Raw genomic sequence first — 6,001 nt, 5'->3', positions numbered from 1 at the left:
GGTGTTAGGTGTGATTTGGTATTTCATGGGGACTTGCAGATGGGCTCTTTATTGGGGGTCCCATGGTAGGGTGAGGATTCTGAATGTGCGCCTGATCTAACCATTGAAGGGTGAGCACCTAGAGCTGCTGCATTGTAGGTTGGGGTGCCATCCTTCCTGACTTTGATGAGCATGAGGGTGAAACATAGAATTGAGGGAAGAATATGATTCTTGAAGACTCAGATTGGTTTCCTGACATTGGGGTCAAGAGGCAGCACCAGATGTCCAGGCAGAAGGGGATAAGGGACAGAGGAAAAGGAGGAGAGGGAGATGAGCATCCAGTGGGTTCCAGGAGTCTGGAGAGCAATGAAGGACTGGAGAACACAGGAAATAGTGAATGCAGACCTGAGCTGAGAGGATGTGGGGAATCAAGTCAGGAAATAAGCTGGAGCATGTGGTAGTCAGACTGGAAAAGGTTTCAGGGATAGATCCTGGGGGAAGTTGGGGATTGTAGGGGAGGGAAGGCAGTGAGGAGCAAATAGAGGGCCAGACTTTTCCAGTCTCCAGTTCTGACCAGTTGATAAATGTGCAGATTGCTGTCAAAGCCTGGGGGCAGTGTGGAAAAGGGAGATCTCACCCTCGTACCCTGAGCCCTACTTCAGGTGAGTCACAAGTTGGCCATGCCCCATGGGATGTTTGTGAGTGAGTAACACTGAATAGGAGCCTGGGGACAGGCATGGGAGGGCAGATATGGGGTTTGGGATTGAGGGCAGAATGAAGTTGGAATGTTTGCAGCCTTTTTCTTCTTTATTCACTAGTCAGTGTGAACTTCCCAGGGTACACAGGTGAGCTGTGTGGCAGGTGTCAGTGAGGGGTGGTAGGTGTCATGATCATCTGGACACCTGTCCTCCTCTAATCTAGGATGTACCACTTCCATTTATGATGCATCTGCTCTCCCCATATGAACTTATGTTAGTGGGTGTGATAGACCCTAGGTCATGATGAGGAGTTCTGGCTCCCTGGTCACATTACATCCCATGTTCAGATGTTCCATCTCTCCTGAGGCCTAGGAGCAGATCAGAAGCTCTTTTTCTAATGTTGTAGAAGGCATGGTCTTGCTCAGAACCCTAGGAGTCTGCATGGAATTCTCTAATTAGATCCTGCCAGAGGCTCTACAAAGCACCTTTCATCCTTCTAACATGGGTTGGATTGAGGTATGTTTGAAGGAAGTTGTCCTTTCCTCTGGAGGGTGTGTCCAGCATGCCAGACTATTGGAGTCCAAAAACTTTTGTAGTTGTAGCAGGTCAATGAATGGTCACAGATGTGGATAGTCCTACCGCCCTTGGAACTCTCACACTTGGCTTAAATTGGTGACTACCAGAGCTGATCCTGTCACTGATGTCATTGTCAACACTGACAATGACAACACTGATTGTCTTCTATCAACAATATCAGCAGACATCTACTTCCACTCTTTGGAGCACGTGTCGTACTAAAGCATAAAGAATACTTGCTATTTCTTGTTCATGATTAGCAGGAGATCTTCTAGTTCTCATCATTCAGTATGATATTTTCTGTGGGTTTGTAGGCTTTTTATGGTTTGAGTTGACTTGGAATTGACTTGGAGGATGAATTCATCCGTTTTCTCTGCTAGCCAGGGCTGGCTTTCTGGGTTCACAATGTATGCAATGAGTGCAATGACTTAGAATGGCCTGGTGTACGTTTAATGCTCCACTTTCACCATCTTGACATTCTTCATGATTTTGAACAAATAGCCCTGATTTTCACTTTACACGGAGTCATGCAGTTTATGTAGCAAGTGACCATGGGTGCATGGAACCCCTTCAGAAAAAAAAGGTTTGATCCTATTTGTAGGTGCACTTCCACATTTGGCCATGAGAGGCTGGCACCACCACAGGATAAACTGGAGGGTTGTGAAGAGAGATGAGGAGGAATTTGGCTTTTTCTACTCTTGTTGTGTCATTATATGTCCCTAGCTGTCCCTGCGCCCACTCCCAGATCTTTAACACGTAGAGGGAAGGTTCTCCAGGCATGAAGGGCTGCAGAGATTCATATTCTGGACTCCACATCCAATGGGGGACAAAAGAAATCACATAGTGATTTGAATAGCATTAAACAGGATTATATAGAAGTAATGTCCACACTGACTGTTGGTCTTAGGGAAACACTGAAGCGATGGCGATGGAAAGGAGGTGTCTTATGATAATGGGGAAGAAAGGAGTTGAGTCCTTATCTTCCAAGAGCAAAGATCTTAGATACTGCCTGGAAGTGAAAATCAGTAAGTAGCCCCAGAGCATGTTGTTCAGAGATGACCTTGGTTCCACCCAGAGGAGCTGCTGCTGTTTGGGGCAGATTTCCTCATTGTGGTCCAGACAGGAGAAGCCAAACCTTCCTGTGATCACTCTGAACAGAACATTCAGAGACCCTGGAGTTATCATGGCCAAGTCCAGTGTTGTCACAAATACAAGAAAGAGAACATCCAACAGGTGGGAGACAGGACTGGTTTTGCTCACAGTGTGAATATCAGGAACAGAATAACAATTTCATTATTCCAGCTACAGTGGGCTGTGTGACAAGTTAGACTATTCTTGGGTTTGAAGGTCATCCCCTTCAAAAATATATGCCCCCTCTGGGCAAGCCTCACACACCTGATTAAGAGTCTTCCAGGAAGCTGTAACATCCTAGGTCTTTGTCAATATGACATATGATGAGGACTGACTTTTTCCTCTCTGTTTGTTTTTTTGACATCAGGGGCATGGGATTAAAAAAATCATAATCTTCAAATCATGACCCATCACCAGTCCATAAATGACCTGTCTTCCTTTTTTAGAGAACTGTTACTTATTTAAATTTATTCTTATTTCTTTCTTATATATTAGGAAGCAGATTCAAGTGGCAGTTTCTAGAAAGATCCTCAAAATCAGGACTGGAGATTCACCTTGCTAAAGAAGCTCTCTCTACTTCCTGGAAGAAAAAACTGGGAAATCAAGATGGTGTGCTGGTCTTGGGCCACAGCACCATTGCAGTTTATCAGTAGAGACAAGCTTCAGACTGACTGGCTCTATGGCCCTGAGAGCTAGGATAGGCTCCAGCTGCATTTCGCAAGAACCACTTCATTCTTCCACATCTCACGTATGTGAATCTTTGGTCAGAGATTCCAGGAATTTCTCAGGCTTTCACATATTTTTCAAGGGTTTAGAAGGATAATTAGTTGAGCCAATCTGGAATTTCAATCCTGGATGTGATGGGTCACCTCCAATGTTACATGTCCACAACCAAGACCTTTATTCCTATACCTCCCAACCCGATCCTCCAAGAGTCCTCATTTTTGGAGTGAAGGTCAACTGCATCCTGGTATAATGGGTGAGGCAAACCACACAAGAGAAGCCTGTTACTACTCTGTGACACCTGGGTGTCAGAGCACACTCAATGTAGGCACAAGGACACTTGAATCATCATGAGAGGAGGCCAAGTGGCTGTGGCTGGTCCTTTACCCTTGGTAGAGTCACAAGGGAGGACAGAGGCCTCCTGACAGTGGGAGGTTGGATCACCACTTGTCCCAGAGAATCACACCCTCTCCCTATCTCTACCTTTCGAGTGACTTCTCCATAGCCTGTGTCCTTCCCCTTCTCACAGAGACTGGAATTGACACAAAATGTGGATTCTCCACCCCAGGTAAAGTTACTACCAGGGAAGTAAGAGCCCAATCCTGATCACAAAGGAAGTCATGGGTGAGTCCCTGTCCCCAGGGTCCCTGGTCTGTAGGGACACATGGCTGTGGTCCCCTGAAGACATCTCACCAGCCCAAACTATATAACTTAACAAGGTAATTTGCCACCCAGAAGAGGATAGGCACTGCGAGACACGTCTCTTTCCACCTCTGAGGGGCTGAGGGTCGCACAGGGGCCTCCCCTCCTATAACAGAGGAACCCATGGAATTCATTGCTGGGTCTTCACATGGAGCTTCTCCAGGCCCTGGCCTCTGTGGGGAGAGCTAGAGAAGACTAAAGGCAGGGAAGAAATGACTCAGATGCAATGTCCCAGGCCTTGAGACTACCCAGGGTGCCTTGAGACCTCAAGACATAACTCACTGGGTACTTCGTTTGAAACTTCAGCATCAAAGAGCTCCTCCCAAGGCAGCACATACACTAATTCGTACAGGACACTGGATCGGGAGTCCACTGGACAATGCCTGTCCTCCTCCTGAGCTCATCCTGCACTGGGATAGAGTCGGGCAGCCTGGAAACCTGCAGTGACCAGGAAAAAGGCTGATGGGACCCTGCAGTCTGGAGGTCAGAGTCCACCTCGGTCCAGGGCTCAGGGCCAGCTCACACCCTCTGGAGCCAGGTCAGCATCCCTGATGCAGCCCCTGACATGGGCTCATGCCTGCTCATGGCCTCCAGGGGGTGAAATTGGGACACACGGACAATTAGCAGGAAATTAACACCTGAATGTTTCTTTCGCTCAGGAGGTAGAGAAGGAAACTGATTTTCCTTCCTTGATTCACCAGATCCTTCTGGGCCCATCATATGTGTCTGCTCTGTTCTTCCTGCCCCTTCTGAGGCCATCAGAGCACCCGGCTTTGACAGCGGTCCCTGTAGAGCTCTCTACTCCCTGCCTGTTTTATGCTTGGGGAAGGCAGGTGACCACAGGAATGTCAGCCAAGCAGAGGCCCCCAGGAAAGTCTAGAAGCACAGGAACAGGCTGTAAACCACAGTTCAGCCAACACACACAGAGCGGGCCTCCCTAAAACAGTCTCCGTAGGACCAGGAAGCCCACAACCACCTGCCCTCCCACCACCATGGTCCTCTTGACCAGGACATGCAGGAAAGCTTCCCCTTCACATCCAGTACTGCAGTTCCTTCTGGGAAACCTATACTGGGCATTTTTCACTAAGCAGAGGCCATGCTGGTGACACCAGAGATGGAAGGTCATTCCCCTCGCCAGTCATTGCTCAGCTTGACCTTTCCTCACCCCCAGTCATCTCTGTGATCTTCCTGCTGAGAGTAAATACAAGCTTCCCAGAGTATTTGAGGACACTGCAAAGACCCTGGTACCCAGCTAGGTTTCTTTGTCACAAACAGAAGTAATTCCCTAGGTTTGGGGAATCCTCGGTGTCTGTGAGTGAAGTGCTGACAGACCTAAGGACAGGACACAGCAGTGGCCAATGCTGGGGGGAAGACAGGTCATCTTCTCAGGGGACAGAGTTTCCCACCACCCTTGCTATTGAAAATGTGCTCCACAGGCCAGTGTGATCAGCATCACCTGAGAGCTTATTAGATGTAAACTCTCGGGTTAACTCCACACCTGCCTGCTAAGAATCTGCATTGTGTTAGATAATTGTGACTATGAACAGGAGAAGGGGACAGACTGTCCTACCCCCCTGAAGTTGAATACCCACAAACATGGACAGCTGCTAAAGTAGCATTTCTAAGGTGTCACCTGGACAATCACAATCTTTATCAAGTTCCTCAGGTGATTCCAATGCATAATGGGGGTGACACCCCTCGACCAAGAGTTCCTGCTGTAGCCTCTGAGCTCCACCTCTTAAGGGAAAAGGAAGAAGGGGATGAGAGAGAGGAAGAGTGACTATGAGTCCTGACCTGATGCTATGGAGACAGCCCAGGACATGATGCCCTAGATTTGTGCTTGTCCAAACAAGGATGTGTGTTTTTGTGGTGTGGTGGGGATGGTGGTTTGGAAAATCCCTGTTGAAGAAGGCATAGGAGTCAGCAGTTCCCAGGAAACAGGAATACAGATAGAAGGGCAAGAGAAACAGGGGACAAGGGAAGCAGGAATGAGGGGACGGAGTAGGAGTGTCCTGGGAAGAGACTCCACCCCTGCCCTCATGACCTGGCAAAGCACTCCTGCCCCAAAAGGAGGCACAGTACAGAGGGAGGAGGCACAGCAGAGCGGATGCCGGTGGGCAGCAGTACTTCTGAGCTTCTCTGGAGCCCAAGCTCTTCACACAAAGGGAGGAACAGAGCAGGCAGCAGACACC

This window comes from Equus quagga, unplaced genomic scaffold (assembly GCF_021613505.1).
Source record: "Equus quagga isolate Etosha38 unplaced genomic scaffold, UCLA_HA_Equagga_1.0 262_RagTag, whole genome shotgun sequence".
In the NCBI taxonomy this organism is placed as follows: Eukaryota; Metazoa; Chordata; class Mammalia; order Perissodactyla; family Equidae; genus Equus; species Equus quagga.
The sequence above is the reverse complement of the archived record's forward strand: the minus strand, read 5'-3'. Positions refer to the sequence as shown.